The sequence below is a fragment of the Syngnathus leptorhynchus genome, unplaced genomic scaffold (genome assembly GCF_054491065.1).
Source record: "Syngnathus leptorhynchus isolate UIUO unplaced genomic scaffold, UIUO_Slep HiC_scaffold_48, whole genome shotgun sequence".
In the NCBI taxonomy this organism is placed as follows: domain Eukaryota; kingdom Metazoa; phylum Chordata; class Actinopteri; order Syngnathiformes; family Syngnathidae; genus Syngnathus; species Syngnathus leptorhynchus.
In genome coordinates, this window is record NW_028232015.1 from 153,884 (window position 1) to 172,154 (window position 18,271).

Here is an 18,271-nt window from a genome sequence, read left to right on the forward strand (position 1 = left end):
CCAGCCAGCCACCTCCGTGGCTGGAGCTATGGAAGAGCCACCTCTGTGGCTGGAAGTGTGGAAGAGCCACCTCCATGGCTGGAAGTGTGGAAGTGCCACCTCCGTGGCTGGAGCTATGGAAGTATGGAAGAGCCAACTCCGTGGCTGGTGGTATGGAAGTGCAGCCACCTCCGTGGCTGGAGCTATGGAAGTATGGAAGAGCCACATCCGTGGCTGGAGCTATGGAAGAGCCACCTCCGTGGCTGGAGCTATGGAAGTCTGGAAGTGCAGCCACCTCCGTGGCTGGAGCTATGGAAGTATGGAAGAGCCACCTCCGTAGCTGGAGCTATGGAAGTCTGGAAGTGCAGCCACCTCCGTGGCTGGAGTTATGGAAATATGGAAGTGCAGCCACCTCCGTGGCTTGAGCTATGGAAGTATGGAAGAGCCACCTCCGTGGCTGGAAGTGTGGAAGAGCCACCTCCGTGGCTGGAAGTGTGGAAGAGCCACCTCCGTGGCTGGATGTATGGAAGTGCTGGAGGTGACCGCTGTCTTCCGCCGCGGCGTAATTTATTCAGAGTCGGATGACTCCCCTGGTAGCAGCCTACCCCGGCGGGCGGGATGCCGAACCGGCCCCCGGAGGTGACACCGGCCGACAAAAGGTTGGATCGAGGGCTGACTCTCAATAGATCGCAGCGATGTAGCTGCTCTGCTACTTACGAGACCCTGACCCAGAATCAGGTCGTATGCAAGTCATTTAGCACCAGGCTCTTCTCAAACATGCTATATCGTTTACCGGGAGTGGGATGCCCCACAGTCATCATGGAGCACCCCGGGCCAGTATCGTACGGCTCCGTGCACCGGCCGGCTATCGCTGGACCAACCGGAGTGCCGTGGGTTGGGTGAGGGGGTACTCGGAGGCCCGCCGGGAGAAGACGGGCGACCGGGGATGGGGGGCGTCCGCGGGCGGGCGCCAGGAGAAGACGGCCCGTCCGGGGCGAAACTCGGCCTGTGTTTAAGGAGCCGGCCCTCACGCTCGTTCCTTGGATGGACAAAGTTCGCAGTTGACACTCGGTCATTTTTCGGCCCGTGTTTAAGGAGGCAGCCGTTACGCTCCTTCCTTGGATGGACAAAGTTCGCAGTTGACACTCGGTCATTTTTCGGCCCGTGTTTAAGGAGGCGGCCGTTACGCTCCTTCCTTGGATGGACAAAGTTCGCAGTTGACACTCGGTCATTTTTCGGCCCGTGTTTAAGGAGGCAGCCGTTACGCTCCTTCCTTGGATGGACAAAGTTCGCAGTTGACACTCGGTCATTTTTCGGCCTTTGTTTAAGGAGGCGGCCGTCCTCCACTTCCTTCCCTGCACCACATTCGCAAACTATACTTTCGTTTCTTCGCAGAGGTCTTCGCGCACCGGGAACGCACGCTCGCGCCGCGGCGCTGGAGTGCGACCCGCAGTGGGTAGGAACCGTCCACCCGACGTTGGCAAGCCGAGGCCGATGGGGGCCCTACCAAGACGGGTCATGAGTGCCCGTCGGTCAGTTGGGTGAGGGGGTACTCGGAGGCCCGCCGGGAGCAGACGGGCGACCGGGGATGGGGGGCGTACGCGGGCGGGCGCCGTGAGAAGACAGCCCGTCCCGGGCGAAACTCGGCCTGTGTTTAAGGAACCGGCCCTCACGCTCCTTCCTTGGATGGACAAAGTTCGCAGTTGACACTTTGTCATTTTTCGGCCTGTGTTTAAGGAGGCGGCCGTCCTCCACTTGCTTGCATGCACCACATTCGCAAACTATACTTTCGTTTCTTCGCAGAGGTCTTCGCGCACCGGGAACGCACGCTCGCGCGGCGGCCGCGGCGCCTGAGTGCGACCCGCAGTGGGTAGGAACCGTCCACCCGACGTCGGCAAGCCGAGGCCGATGGGGGCCCTACTAAGACGGGTCATGAGTGCCAGTCGGTCAGTTGGGTGAGGGGGTACTCGGAGGCCCGCCGGGAGCAGACGGGCGACCGGGGATGGGGGGCGTACACGGGCGGGCGCCGGGAGAAGACAGCCCGTCCGGGGCGAAACTCGGCCTGTGTTTAAGAGCCGGCCCTCACGCTCCTTCCTTGGATGGACAAAGTTCGCAGTTGACACTTGGTCATTTTTCGGCCCGTGTTTAAGGAGGCGGCCGTTACGCTCCTTCCTTGGATGGACAAAGTTCGCAGTTGACACTTGGTCATTTTTCGGCCTGTTTTTAAGGAGGCGGCCGTCCTCCACTTGGTCTGTGTTCAGGGCGAAACTTGGTCTGTGTTTAAGGAGCCGGCCCTCACGCTCCTTCCTTGGATGGACAAATTTAGCAGTTGACACTTTGTCATTTGTCGGCCTGTGTTTAAGCAGGCGGCCGTCCTCCACTTGGTCTGTGTTTAGGGCGAAACTTGGTCTGTGTTTAAGGAGCCGGCCCTCATGCTCCTTCCTTGGATGGACAAAGTTCGCAGTTGACACTCGGTCATTTTTCGGCCCGTGTTTAAGGAGGCGGCCGTTACGCTCCTTCCTTGGATGGACAAAGTTCGCAGTTGACACTTGGTCATTTTTCGGCCTGTGTTTAAGGAGGCGGCCGTAACGCTCCATTCTTGGATGCACCCCATTCGCAGTTGACACTTGGTCATTTTTCGGCCCGTGTTTAAGGAGGCGGCCGTCACGCTCCATCCTTGGATGTATAACATTCGCAGTTGACACTTTGTCATTTTTCGGCCTATGTTTAAGGAGGCGGCCGTCCTCCACGGAGCTTTCCTTGGATGCGGAGCGTTCGCTCTCGGCCTGTGTTTAAGGAGGCGGCCGTCCTCCACGGCGCTTTCCAGGTCGCTATCAAACCTTCGGGCTGTCGAGGACGGGGTTTTCACCGCCGTAGAGGAGACCAGCCCCATCTCCTCCATACTCGTTCTGGTGGTGTTTTGGAAAACGGGGGGGAAGTCGATGAGTACACTGACGAGTGGGACCATTTCATTGTACTCTGGCGCACCTGAAGACCAAAAAAGGTACTGCACCTTAGCCCAGGTACCCCATCCCCTGGTACCTCGAGTAGAACTTAGAAAAATTTCGCCAAATTGGCGGTGAGCTCCAGGGAGAGAGGCTGATTTTGCGCTATTTGAGGCCGACCGCCGAACCGGCGTTGGGCGGACGCCATAGCCACGCAGAGCCGGTGGCACTTAGAAAATATTCGCCGAGTTGGCTGGGAACTCCGGGCGGAGACTGACAGTTTTCGTCATCCGGGTTCGACCCGGGAACCGGCGTTGGGCGGACGCCATAGCCACGCAGAGCCGGTGGCACTTAGAAAATATTCGCCGAGTTGGCTGGGAGCTCCAGGCGGAGACCGACAGTTTTCGTCATCCGGGTTCAACCCGGGAACCGGCATTGGGCGGACCCCATAGCCACGCAGAGCCGGTGGCATTTAGAAAATATTCGCCAAAAGTTTGTCATGACCTCCAGACGGAGACCGGCAGTTTTCGTCATTCGGGGCCGACAGGGGAACCAGCGCGGAGCGGACACATTTGCTCGGAAGAGCCGGTGGCACTTAGAAAATATTATGTGTCTCGTGAGCTCCAGAGGCAGACCGACGTGTTTCGTCATGCGTGGCCGACAGGGGAACCAGCGCGGAGCGGACTTTTGTTGCGCTGGCATGGCTGTGAGGGGTCCGCCCCCATACTCGTACCGATTGTGTTTTGGAAAACAGGGGTAAAGTTAATGAGTACACTAACTAGGGGGACCAACACATTGTACTCTGGCGCACCTAAAGACCAAAGTTGGTACTGCACCCCTGTGACTGGTGGCACTTAAAAAATATTCGCCGAGTTGGCGGGGACCTCCAGGCGGAGACCGTTATTTTTCGTCATTCGAGGCCGGCTGCAGAACCGGCGCTGGTCGGACGCCGAAGCTCGGCAGGGCCGGTGGCACTTAGATACCTATTCTGAATTACACCTAACACAACTTTAGATCAATTGAATGAATAAATAATAATAAATGCCCCTATGATCCTAGGAGCCATTTTGTCTGGGGCTTCATGCCCCTGGTAGGGTCACCCATGGCAGAAGGGTCCTAGGTGAGGGGCCAGACAAAGCACGGCTCAGAAGACCCCTGAGGATGAATACAATAAATGGATGTCGTTTTACCTCGCCCGGACGCGGGTCACCGGGGCCCCTCTCTGGTGCCAGGCCTGGAGGTGGGGCTCGAAGGCGAGCGCCTGGTGGCCGGGCCTTTGCTCATGGGGTCCGGTCGGGCATAGCCCGAAAAGAAAACGTGGGTCCCCCTTCCAATGGGTTCACCACCTATAGGAGGGGCCAAAGGGGTCGGGTGCATAGTGAGCTGGGCGGCGGCCAAAGGCGGGGACCTTGGCGGTCCGATCCCCGGCTGCAGAGGCTGGCTCTACGGACATGGAATGTCACCTCTCTGGCTGGAAAGGAGCCCGAGCTGGTGTGTGAGGCAGAAAGGTTCCGACTAGACATAGTCGGACTTGCCTCCACACATAGCTTGGGCTCTGGTACAAGTCTTCTCGAGAGGGGGTGGACTCTCTTCCACTCTGGAGTTGCCCACGTGAGAGGCGTCGAGCAGGTGTTGGCATACTTATTGCCCCCCGGCTGGGCGCCTGCACATTGGGGTTCACCCCGGTGAGCGAGAGGGTAGCCTCCCTCCGCCTTCGGGTGGGGGGACGGGTCCTGACTGTTGTTTGTGTCTATGCACCGAACGGCAGCTCAGAGTACCCACCCTTCTTAGAGTCCTTGGAGGAAGTGCTGGAGAGCGCTCCTTCTGGGGACTCCATCGTTCTACTGGGTGACTTCAATGCTCACGTGGGCAATGACAGTGAGACCTGGAAGGGCGTGATTGGGAGGAACGGCCCCCCCGATCTGAACCCGAGCGGTGTTCTATTATTGGAATTCTGTGCTCGACACGGATTTTCTATAATGAACACCATGTTCAAGCATAAGGGTGTCCATGTGTGCACTTGGCACCAGCACACCCTAGGCCGCAGTTCGTTGATCGACCTTGTAGTCGTGTCATCGGATTTGCGGCCGCATGTTTTGGACACTCGGGTGAAGAGAGGGGCGGAGCTGTCAACTGATCACCACCTGGTGGTGGGTTGGCTCCGATGGTGGGGGAAGATGCCGGTCCGACCTGGCAGGCCCAAACGCTCTGTGAGGGTCTGCTGGGAACGTCTGTCAGAATCCCCTGTCAGGAAGAGCTTCAACTCCCACCTCCGGCAGAGCTTTTTCCACGTCCCGGGGGAGGCGGGGGACATTGAGTCCGAGTGGACCTTGTTCCGCGCCTCCATTGTTGAGGCAGCCGACCGGAGCTGTGGCCGTAAGGTTGTTGGTGCCTGTCGTGGCGGCAATCCCCGAACCCGGTGGTGGACACCGGCGGTAAGGGATGCCGTCAAGCTGAAGAAGGAGTCCTATAGGGCCTTTTTGGCCTGCGGGACTCCGGAGGCAGCTGACAGGTACCGGATGGCCAAGCGGAACGCGGCTTCGGCGGTTGCTGAGGCAAAAACTCGCGCGTGGGAGGAGTTTGGCGAGGCCATGGAGAATGACTTCCTGACGGCTTCGAGGAAATTCTGGTCCACCATCCGGCGTCTCAGGAGGGGGAAGCAGTGCACGGTCAACACTGTTTACAGTGGAGATGGTGTGCTGCTGACCTCGACTCGGGATGTCGTGAGTCGGTGGGGGGAATACTTCGAAGACCTCCTCAATTCCACCGACACGCCTTCCATTGTGGAAGCAGGGCCTGGGGACTCTGAGGCGGACTCTCCAATCTCGGAGGTCGAAGTTACTGAGGTAGTTTAAAAACTCCTCGGTGGCAAGGCCCCGGGGGTGGATGAGATCCGCCCGGAGTTCTTAAAGGCTCTGGATGTTGTGGGGCTGTCATGGCTGACACGCCTCTACAGCATTGCGTGGACATCGGGGACGGTGCCTCTGGATTGGCAGACTGGGGTGGTGGTTCCCCTCTTAAAGAAGGGGGACCGGAGGGTGTGTTCCAATTACAGGGGAATCACACTCCTCAGCCTCCCTGGTAAGGTCTATTCAGGGGTGCTGGAGAGGAGGATCCGTCGGGAGGTCGAACCTCGGATTCAGGAGGAGCAGTGTGGCTTTCGTCCTGGCCGTGGAACAGTGGACCAGCTCTACACCCTCGGCAGGATCCTCGAGGGTGCATGGGAGTTCGCCCAACCAGTCCACATGTGTTTTGTGGACTTGGAGAAGGCGTTCGACCGTGTCCCTCGGGAGGTTTTCTGGGGGGTGCTTCGGGAGTACGGGGTGCCGAGCCAACTGATAAGGGCGGTTCGGTCCCTGTATCACCGATGCCAGAGTTTGGTCCGCATTTCCGGCAGTAAGTCGGATTCGTTCCCAGTGAGGGTTGGACTCCGCCAAGGCTGCCCTCTGTCACCGATTCTGTTCATAATTTTTATGGACAGAATTTCTAAGCGCAGCCGAGGCGTTGAGGGGGTCCGGTTTGGGGACCTCAGCATCGCGTCACTGCTTTTTGCAGATGACGTGGTGCTGCTGGCTTCTTCAGTCCGTGATCTCCAGCTCTCACTGGAGCGGTTCGCAGCCGAGTGTGAAGCGGTCGGGATGAGGGTCAGCACCTCCAAATCCGAGTCCATGGTCCTCGGTCGAAAAAGGGTGGAATGCCCTCTCCGGATCGGGGATGAGATCCTGCCCCAAGTGGAGGAGTTCAAGTATCTTGGGGTCTTGTTCACGAGTGAGGGCAGGATGGAGCGCGAAATCGACAGGCGGATCGGTGCAGCGTCGGCAGTAATGCGGACTCTGTACCGGTCCGTCGTGGTGAAGAGAGAGCTGAGCCAAATGGCAAAGCTCTCGGTTTACCGGTCGATCTACGCTCCTACCCTCACCTATGGTCACGAGCTATGGGTCGTGACCGAAAGAACGAGATCCAGGATACAAGCGCCTGAAATGAGTTTCCTCCGCAGGGTGTCCGGGCTCTCCCTTAGAGATAGGGTGAGAAGCTCGGTCATCCGGGAGAGACTCGGAGTAGAGCCGCTGCTCCTCCACGTTGAGAGGAGCCAGATGAGGTGGCTCGGGCATCTCATCAGGATGCCTCCTGGACGCCTCCCTGGGGAGGTGTTCCGGGCATGTCCCACCGGTAGGAGACCCCGGGGTCGACCCAGGACGCGCTGGAGAGACTACGTCTCTCGGCTGGCCTGGGAACGCCTTGGGATCCCCCGGGATGAGCTGGAGGAAGTGGCTGGGAGAGGGAGGTCTGGGAGTCCCTCCTAAAGCTGCTGCCCCCGCGACCCGACCCCGGATAAGCGGAAGAAGATGAAGGTGAAGATGAAGGTGAATGAATAAATGAATGAGGTCGTTTAAATAATGATTTTGGTTAAATACTAGGTATATACAGAAATAGAACGTATTAAACACTTAGTTAAATTGATAGAAGTTGTTAATAAGAGCGAGTGGAGTAACATGAGACCTTGTTTGAAAAGGAGTGGGAAGAAGACCTATTTAATTTATTTAATGGGAAAAAGTAAGACTTATTTAGCTTATTTAATCTATTTTTATTCCCAGGCAAAATTGGATGTGCTGCAATTCAAAATTTCACCACATGATGGTGCTAAATCTTGACTATAGATCTGATAGGACGTACTAAACGCTTAGTTAAATTGATAGAAGTTGGTCATATGAGCGAGTGGAGTAACGAGATCTATTCTGAATTACACATAGCGCACACAACTTTGGATCTTTTGAATGAGACCTGAGGACGTATTAAACGCTTAGTTAAATTGATAGAAGTTGATAAGAGCGAGTAGAGTAACACGAGATATGTTCTGAATTACACATAGGTACACACAACTTTGGATCTTTTGAATGGATGAATATTTGATAATGATAATTTAAATTATGACGTATAAATACTAGGTATAAACAGAAAATCTACTACACAAAATAGGCAGAGTTTACTTGTTTGAAAAGGAGTGGGAAAAAGACTTATTTAATTTATTTTGACATGAGACTTGTTGTGAATTACACAACACAACTTTGGATCTTTTGAATAAATAAATAAATGAGTAAAGTCATTTAAATTTTGATTTTGTATAAATACTAGGTATAGACGCAAAAACTACTACACAAAATGGGCAGGCTTTACTTGTTTGAAAAGGAATGGGAAGACGACCTACTTAATTTATTTAATGGGAACAAGTAAGACTTCTTTAATTTATTTCATCTATTTTTGTTCTCAGGCAAATTTGGATTTGCTACCATTCCATATTAATGAGAAGGACACTAGGAGTTAATTGCAAGTTGCAATACTGTTGGTGGATCAAACACGGCTGTCTGCAGCCAGTGGAAGTTTTAATAGGAGGTGTTTGACATAAATAGAGGAAGAAAGGGGTACTCACTTGAGAAGTCTTCGCCAACGTCCAACCATTGTGGCTCCTGGTGAATGATGTGAGCCTCCAACTGATTTGTATTTTTATTCTTCTTACAGTGGAAAACACAGCCAACAAACACCGTGGAATGTAAAGGAATAAAATAGAAGATAAGCATTTAGCCTCAACCAACATTCACAGATACAACTACGTTTCAGCTAGGGTTAGCTACACAGCTACACATTGCTATTGCTATGTGAACGCTAGCTACATCGACAACTTTAGTCAAACTAAGTCAAGTCAAGTCAAGTTTTTATATAGCCCTAAATCACAAGCAGTCTCAAAGGGCTCTGTCCTCTGCATTTAACCCATCCCCATGTGATTTTGATCCATCCCCTGGGGGAGAGGGGAGCAGTGAGCAGCAGCAGCGCCGCGCTCGGGAATCATTTTTTTGGTGATCTAACCCCCCAATTCCAACCCTTAACAAAAACTACACAAAAGTAAATCTCTTTAAACACAATGAGTCGTATTTACCGTGTACGCTCTAGACGTTCCAGTTATAAGCAGAAAATAAAGATATTTTGGGCATTAGTGGCAGGCAGCAGACGCCGAATTCGACGTATACCCCCCCCCTCCACACACACACACACACACACACACACACACACACACACACACACACACACACACACACACACACACACACACACACACACACACACACACACACACACACACACACACACACACACACACACACACACACACACACACACACACACACACACACACACTGGCGCACTCACTCGCTCGCTTTTCAGGGCTACAAAAGTACTTATTTTTAAAAACAATGAGTTGTATTTACCGTGTACGCTCTAGACGGTCCAGTTGCGAGCAGAAAATAGAAACATTTTTCTCATTAATCGTCGTGTCAATAACCGCTCTGTCGCTTGCCCATTGCAGTCTCGCTCTTTCCTACTCCCTGTTGAAAGCCGCGCCCACGGATTTGAATCTTGGCGGAAGTTCCGCCTAGTGACGTCATTTCCGCAGCACGTGACTGCGACGTAATATTTTCTAAAAGGGTAAATTAGAGTTAAATAAAGTTCTTTTTTAAACAACGCAATCATTTACAGCCGTTGACCAGGAAAAATTGTCAAAATTCGGGCATTTGTGGCTGGCAGCAGACGCCGAATTCGACGTCGTCCGCCCCCCACCACCCCAAATTCGACGTCGTCGTCTCCCCCCCCCACACACACACACACACACACTGGCGCACTCACTCGCTCGCTTTTCAGGGCTACAAAAGTACTTCTTTTTAAAAACAATGAGTTGTATTTACCGTGTACGCTCTAGACGGTCCAGTTGCAAGCAGCTCTGGTTTCGTAGATATTAGACATTTATTTATATCGCGATGACGTCACCCAGCCACCCCTTTTTCTCCAAATGGACCCAAATTGGTATCGTTCGTTTGTGCTTCGTTTGTGCTGGTTTGTGCAGCAAAAATTTTCGTTTGTGCTGCTCTGGTTTCGTAGATATTAGACATTTATTTTTATCGCCCCCCCCCCCCCCCCCCCCTTTTTCTCCAAATGGACCCAAAATGGTACCGTTCGTTTGTGCTTTGTTTGTGCTGGTTTGTGCAGCAAAAAGTTTGGTTTGTGCTGCTCCGGTTTCGTAGATATTAGACATTTATTTTATAGCGATGACGTCACCCAGCCCCCCCTTTTCCTCCAAATGGACCCTGGTTTGTGCAGCAAACATTTTCGCTTGTGCTGCTTGTTTTTTTCTGTTATTACACATTTAATTTATAGCGATGACGTCACCGTATTTTGTCGGGAATGTCAACAATGTCAATCTCCTGGACTGCTCCTGATGCAAGACGATTGGACCCAGATTGTTACAGATTGTTAGTGCCGCAAAAATGTTTGTTTGCGCTCAGTGAATAATTCAATTTGCCATTTATTTAATATTAATTTATTTTCGAGAGATGTCAAATCCTTGCTCCATAGATCGTTGATTAACCATTTGTTTGTGCCATTGCAATTTTTCATTATTAAAATCATGCATCTTCGTTAACCCCCTGTCATGTATTTTATTCTAACAATTTTTCACTTGACATCCTGATAACTCCTCAATTCTTACACATGTATTATCCAACTAATTACCATGCAAAGTGACCTCTGCAGGCCGGTAAGACATATCGCAACAGGGTGGCGAAAAACAAAGACGTACAACTTTTTCAAGCGAAGATTTAATAACAGTGAGTGACAAAGTGTTTTTTTTCTGGGAAGTGACGATCGACCATCAACCAATGTAAGTAAAATGTGTAAAGAAAAACCGAGTTCATACAATATAGAATTAAAAACACCACAGGTAGTCTGAATAGCTAATTAGCTAACATTGTCTTATTAGACGCGTGTAATTTGCACAGACCAAGAAAACTAAATTTCTAAAGAAAGCATGCTCGATACATTTTGATGTCAAAATAAATTTCCCTTTGCATCATTTTTCCGTCCATGCATAGCAATTATAATTAACGCGCATGTGTAATTTTAATTATTCAAGCAATGAATCCTGATTATATTTATTTGTCCTTAAACTAGATGCCAAAACAACCAGCAGTAGACAATGATTTAATTGTTACAGTTCTCTGCTCATCAAAAGAGGCCATATTTGAAAATGCCAACATAGCCACTCCAAGCGCTACTGTGTGGACAGATCTGAGTGACCAGTTGGAAAAGAAGATGTCTGCAAAGGCTCTGTACACCTTTGTAAAAACAAACCGACACAATATCTGGTCAGCTCTGGGATTCAGTCATGATGAACCTGATCCTGAAATTAGCAGTGAAGCAAGCTCGGAATCAGGTCCTAAACTGCCATTTCAGCTTCATATTCCTTTTGACAAGTGGATGGAATTTATTCCGAAAAAGGCTGAATACAAAGATAAGAACCGTCGAACCCAAAAAAGAAACTATACCATTTTGAAGCCTGGCACCTGAACCCACCTCATAAATGAACACATCTGGAAAACAGTCAAAATTCCTTGCACATTTGTTTTTAAAAGAGCCAAGGTCTATCCATCGGTCTCAAATAATTATATTGAAATCAGAGGATACTGCAAGGAGTGTCATGGCCTTCTCAACATTAATTGTGGCGGAGAGCCAGAAATTAACAGCCCAATAATATTGAACTGTTTCATTAAGAACCGTGATGACTCCCTTCACACTGGTAGCTCAAAGCGGTTTCTATCTGGACAGTTGCGTGAGCAGGTAGCCAAGGAACTTTGTGAGGGCAGGATGGAACCACATGTATGGCGAGCATCACAGGCAAATAAACTGATGGACTTCGGAGAGTCTGAGCCAAGCCACCTGCCAAATTTGGCCACCCTGCGCAAGGCAAAGCAAGAGAAAAATGATTTGGCATTAGGTGACAAAAATCCAATTTTCTCATTGCAGATGTTGAAATACAGTTCACCTCACAGTGACAGCATCAAAGACATTGGACTTGACAAGTTTTTCTGTCACTATTGGAGTCAAACACAAACGCATGTGTACAAGAGCTTAAAGAAATCTCACCCAATATTATGTGTTGATGCAACTGGCTCAATAGTTAAAAAACTGATGAGACCGAATGGCACGTCTGGCCATATCTTCCTGTATCAGGGTGTTATGACAGGGCATACCAGTTCCAGTGTCCCAGTTGTGCAGATGCTGTCAGAGAAGCATGATGTTAATGCTATCACACAGTGGCTGAAGGAATGGATCCATGCAGGTGCATCTGTTCCTAAAGAAGCAGTGAGTGACTTTTCTCTGGCAATTCTTGGAGCTCTCGTCAAAGCTTTTACCCCTCATCCTGACCTGAAGAGCTACATCAATGAGTGCTTTAACATTTCACGTGGGAATCAACCTGGACATATACCCCCATGTTTTGTCAGGGTAGATGTAGCACACTGTATTAAGATGATCTGCCGATGGGACTGCCTGAAAAACAAAATACCTCGTGTTAAGGATTTCTTTGTCAGGTCAATAGCACAGCTTCTTAAGTCACAATGTTTGCAACATGCAAAAGAACTTCTTCGTGATATCACCATTGTGGCACTGAGTGAGACAGACGGTAATGACAATTCTGGAGCCCCTATCTCATCAGAAAAGTCCAAGAAATACTTGAGAGCGCAAATTGCAGAAGAATTTGTCCCCATTTCAGATGAGGACGTTGAGGGACAAGAACCAGGTGATGCATTAAATCAGCACATCCAGACTAATGTCCGACAGTGGGTGACAGAAATATGTGAGGAGAGCAGGTCACTTGCCATGGCTGATGGGGATCGGGACAACATCCACTTCCTCCCTGAGATCATTCCCCACATAACAAGACTTGCCTGGGAGATCTATAATGACCTGGGAAGTGGAGTGAAAGCAGCATCAGTAAATACTAAGATCTTCCCACATGCTGTGTTCTACACAGTGCAGTGATGCATTGTTTGATTTGTTGAAAAAAAAAAGTGTTGATAAGGTTCCCTTTGAAAAATAAAGTTATTTTTTCACGTTTTCAAGTTTCTTTTTCTCGCTGTCATCAACTTCACATACATGTATTAATTGTTGCATTAATTAATGTTTTGGAACAGACATAGACTCACCAGGTAATTTAGGTTGCGGTGAACCTTTTTCACGTCAGATGTAATTGAAATAAATTATCATATAGGCTTATTGATAACAAGGAAATTAATCAATGAGCACGATAACACTAAAAGCACTAAAAGCCATTTCCCGCAGTGAAAGTTTTCTGTAAGCTAAAAGAAAAAAAAAAAGGCTAAGAACATATTTACCTTGTTTACCTTGCATCGGGAGCATTCAAAGAGATTGACATTTGCGACGACATACGGTGACGTCATCGCTATAAATTAAATGTGTAATAACTAAAAAAAACAAGCAGCACAAACAAAAAATTTTGCTGCACAAACCAGCACAAACAAAGCACAAACGAACGGTACCATTTTGGGTCCATTTGGAGAAAAAGGGGGGGCTGGGTGACGTCATCGCGAAAAAAATAAATGTCTAATATCTACAAAACCAGAGCAGCACAAACGAAAATTTTTGCTGCACAAACCAGCACAAACGAAGCACAAACGAACGATACCATTTTGGGTCCATTTGGAGAAAAAGGGGGGGGGGGCTGGGTGACGTCATCGCGATAAAAATAAATGTCTAATATCTACGAAACCAGAGCAGCACAAACGAAAATGTTTGCTGCACAAACCAGCACAAACGAAGCACAAACGAACGGTACCATTTTGGGTCCGTTTGGAGGAAAAGGGGGGGGCTGGGTGACGTCATCGCTATAAAATAAATGTCTAATATCTACGAAACCGGAGCAGCACAAACGAAACATTTTGCTGCACAAACCAGCACAAACGAAGCACAAACGAACGGTACCATTTTGGGTCCATTTGGAGGAAAAGGGGGGGCTGGGTGACGTCATCGCGATAAAAATAAATGTCTAATATCTACGAAACCGGAGCAGCACAAACGAAACTTTTTGCTGCACAAACCAGCACAAACGAACGGTACCTTTTTGGGTCCATTTGGAGAAAAAGGGGGCCTGGGTGACGTCATCGCGATAAAAATAAATGTCTAATATCTACGAAACCAGAGCAGCACAAACGAAATTTTTTGCTGCACAAACGAAGCACAAACGAACGATACCATTTTGGGTCTTCTTCTTCTTCTTCGTTGGGGTTTAACGGCAGCTTGCATCCTATTAGTTGCATTGCCGCCCCTACTTTTTTTTTTTTTTTTTTCACAACACTAAATTCTCCTCACCAGACCAGTGCTTTTTAAAAACTCAAAAAACCAGCGCTTTCCCCTCCCACTTGACCCTACTTCCAGAATGGTTTTCACCGATATTCCCTCAAGCCCTTCTGTCCGCAGCTTCTCCACCAACTCAACCCTTTGCCCATAATATTTCCTACAGGAAAGCAGCGCATGTTGCACCGTCTCCTCCTCCTGACACTCAGAGCACAGCCCATCCCGGTGTTTCCCCAGAAGGTGGAGAGAGTGCTGTTAAGAAAAGTATGTCCTATCCTCAGTCTGGCAATAATGACTTCATCCTTCCTTTTCCACCCTCCTCTCCCACACTCATGAACTGACTCAGCCACTCTACTAGACACTGAGAACAGGTGCCTCCCTTTGCTCTCCTGCTCCCACCGCTGTTGCCACTGCAGCATCACTTCCCTCCACACAATACTTTTACCCTCAGACTTAGACAGCGCTGTTGGTCTCCACACGCTATTTTTTCACTGCCTCTTTTGCCAGTTTGTCAGCCCTCTCATTCGCCAGGATACCGACATGTGCTGGAACCCACATCAGTGCTACCTTAACCCCCCTCGCTGCGACATCCCTAACAGCCAAAAGAATTTCCTGAATAAGGTCCTGTCGGCTCAGAGAACTGCCCCTCCCAATACTTTTAACTGCACACACAGTCACTACACACCAAGAAATTACAATTTACAAGTTGCTCCGCCCATTGCACTGCCATCAGGATAGCAGCCAATTCCACAGTGAACACACTTAGATTGTCCGATGTTCTCTTACATGACTGTACATTTAATTTATTTATGTAAAATGCTGCCCCTGTAGCCCCAGTTTCCTGGTCCTTTGAACCATCCGTAAAGGCTAGTATATGGTCAGTGTAGTTCTCCACCACCCGGCATTGAAACTCACGCACCAGATTTGCCTCTTTGTCCCTTAACTTGACTTCAAGCAGCTTTAGATCAACCTCTGGGGCCCTCAGCTGCCACAGAGAAGTCACTGGCCACAATACCACTGGGCAGAAATTCATGCCGTAAACAGCCACCTCTTGCGCCACTGTCTCCCCAGTCCAGCCAAAGCTTTCCCCTCTCCCTGCCCCTCTCTCCCAGCTCGCCTGAAATGCCGACTTAACTGGATGGTCATCCCCTTGGCACCTCAGGCTAACCCAGTAATTAGCCTGGAGCTGCTTCCTTCTAAAACTGAGTGGCATTTCTCCTACCTCCACTTGCAATGAGCACACTGGAGAAGACCTCACAGCCCCTGTGCACACCCTCAATGCTGCCGCTTGAACTACATCCAGCCTAGCTAACTGGGACTTTGACGCAGACCCATAAACCACGCTCCCATACTCTATTCTGGATCTTATCAAGGATACATATATCTGCCTCAAAGATGACTTACTTGCTCCCCACTCTGTTCCAGCCAGACATCTCATTACATTTAAAACTTTCTTAGATTTATCAATCACGTATGTAATGTGGTCCCTCCACGTGATCCTTACATCAAAAAATACTCCCAGAAACTTAAAACACTTTACCTTCTCCAGGCTCTTTCCATACAGCTGCACCTGCATACTCTCCTCAACCTTCCTTCTAGTAAAAAACATACATTTAGTCTTATCTACAGAGAATCTAAAACCCCATTTCCTTCCCCAATTCTCTACCTGCGTTACAGCTTCCTGCACTTTCTTCACAATATGTTTAATATTTTTTCCCCTCTTCCACAAACCCACATCGTCTGCAAACAATGACTTGCCTACTCCTGGGTGCAGGTCTGTAAAAACATCATTAATCATTACATTGAACAATAATGGGCTTATCACACTTCCCTGCGGGATCCCATTTTTAACAAAGCACCTCCTGGAGATTTCTAGGCCTATCTTAACCTGAATACTTCTGTTACTTAAAAACTCTATTACCCAATTAAACATACTTCCACCCACCCCCAGTAAGTGCAACTTTATCAAAAGACCGTCCATCCACAGCATATCATACGCTTTCTCTACATCTAAAAACACTGCCGCAACCGTCTCTTTCCTTACCTGAGCTGTCCTGATTTCATGCTCCAAGCATACCAGTGAATCAGTAGTATTTCTCCCTTTTCTAAATCCACTCTGACAGCTGGCCATCAGTCCTCTTTCCTCCATAAAATACATCAGTCTCTCATTCACCAGTCTCTCCATTAATTTACCCATATGCGATGTTAAGGCTATAGGCCTATAATTTGCCGGATTGCTTGCATCTTTCCCTGGCTTTCTAATGGGTATAATAACCGCTTCTTTCCACCCTGATGGGATCTTCCCCTCCTCCCAGACTTTATTATACAAGTTCAACAACTTCCGCAATCCCACATCCCTTAAATGCCTTAACATGATATAACAAACACCATCTTTACCCGGAGCCGAGTTCTTACATTTAGCCAGTGCCCTCCTCAATTCCCCTACAGTGAATGGGACATTATACTTATCTTCCAATAAACCTTTCTTGTGAAAAGCCCCTGCATACACACCTTTAGTTTCCTCTCTGCCCCTACTCTCTTCCTCTGCCAGGTTATTGGGACTATGTACTTTGCTCAGAGTGTTCACCATCATTTCTGCCTTTTCCACATTTGTTATAGCTATCTGGCCCCCATCCAAGAGGATTGGGTAACCCCACTCCCTCCTATTACCTCCCATTTTTCTAATCATCCCCCACACTTCACCTATTGTGGTTGTGCTCCCAATAGAACTACAGTACCCCCTCCAATACGCCCTTTTCGTTTCTCTGATAGTCCTCCTGACCACTGCCTGCATCCTCTTATACTCAATCAGATGTTGGCAATTATGAGTCCTCTTCAGTACTCTTAAAGATCTATTTCTGTTCTTAACTACCTCTCCACACTTATCATTCCACCATGGAACTGCTTTCCTCTTATTCCTGCCTGTACTTTTGGGTATTGTAGTCTCTGCCGCCAGAAGAATAAACTGCCGCACCTCTAATTCATATTCCTCCACATCACTAGTTTCTCGCCCTGCACTGAGAAATGCATCACTCACTACCCCAAAAGTTTCCCAGTCGGCCTTACTGTACACCCACCTTCCACTCCTATCCTCTACATTCAACGCCACACTAACGTCCATTTTACACAGAATTGGATAGTGATCACTCCCTATGGTCCCTCTTTCATATACCTCCCATTCACACCTCGGCGCCAGTCTACCAGACACTAAAGTAAGATCTAATACGGATTCCTTTCCAGTTCTTACATCTATCCTAGTCTTTCTACCATCGTTAACACACACTAAGTTTCTACCATTCAACATATCTTCGATTACCTGCCCATTATTATCTGTTTTTTCCCCTCCCCATAATGTATTATGAGCGTTAAAATCCCCGCACCATATAACACTATCACCATCCTGTCCCTCTACCTTCTCCAACTCATTCAACTTCAGCTGCTTACTTGGATTATAATAGTTTATTATCCCTACCTTCCTCCTGCCCGCCCAAACTTCCACCACCACATACTCCTGCTCTGCCCCTCGACCCACTACCCTATATGGCACTCCCTTCCTTACAAATGTTGCACACCCCCCTCCATTACCGTGGTCTCTATCCCTCCTGAAGACAACATAGTCACTCAATACGAAATCCAGGTTAGGTCTTAACCATGTCTCCTGTACACATATAATATCAGGCTTAACACTCCTGCTGTCAATAAATTTCTTAAAATCTTGGCCATTCGCTACCAAACTCCTAGCATTCCATTGCAAGAGTAACATAATCAGTAGATTATCCTACACTACCTGCTTCCTGGTTTGGCTGTCCATTCAGCCCCTCCCTTATCTCCTCCCACTTTAGTCCTACCAAGCCTAGATGTTGAATAGCAGCCTTTGTGATGATTTGAATCCTCTCAGTCTTGGACTTAACCTCAGCCGTAGCATTAATTACCCCTGCAATGAATATAACCAGCTCCTTCTTCTCTCCCTGTGCCCTGGACTCCTTTTCCCTGCTTGTTTCCTGCCTCTGGCTCCCAGCATTCCCTGAGCCGACCTCCACCGACCTTCCCTCCACCATTCCTCTCCGTTCCCCCGACCCGTCTGGCTGCCTCAGCATAGAGGCTTCTTCCTTTGTCCTTCACCTTTACATTCTAAATCTCCGCCTCCC

General features: G+C 49.1%; 2 long non-coding RNA genes across 2 annotated transcripts in view; both read right to left on the reverse strand.

The window, feature by feature from the left end:
* Positions 1-8,396, reverse strand: part of LOC147038571 (uncharacterized) — a 39,047-nt gene extending 30,651 nt beyond the window's left edge. Inside the window, exon 1 of the long non-coding RNA XR_015063821.1 lies at positions 8,353-8,396. This is a non-coding gene — a long non-coding RNA (uncharacterized LOC147038571). The remainder of the gene's footprint in view (positions 1-8,352) is intronic.
* Positions 8,397-10,589: 2,193 nt separating this feature from the next.
* On the reverse strand, positions 10,590-14,389 carry LOC147038574 (uncharacterized). The gene is made up of 4 exons (XR_015063813.1): positions 13,887-14,389; positions 12,625-12,716; positions 11,895-12,295; positions 10,590-11,705 (listed from the first exon to the last, which is right to left on the reverse strand). It is a non-coding gene; the product is annotated as an uncharacterized LOC147038574 (long non-coding RNA).
* Between the last annotated feature and the right edge of the window lie 3,882 nt (positions 14,390-18,271).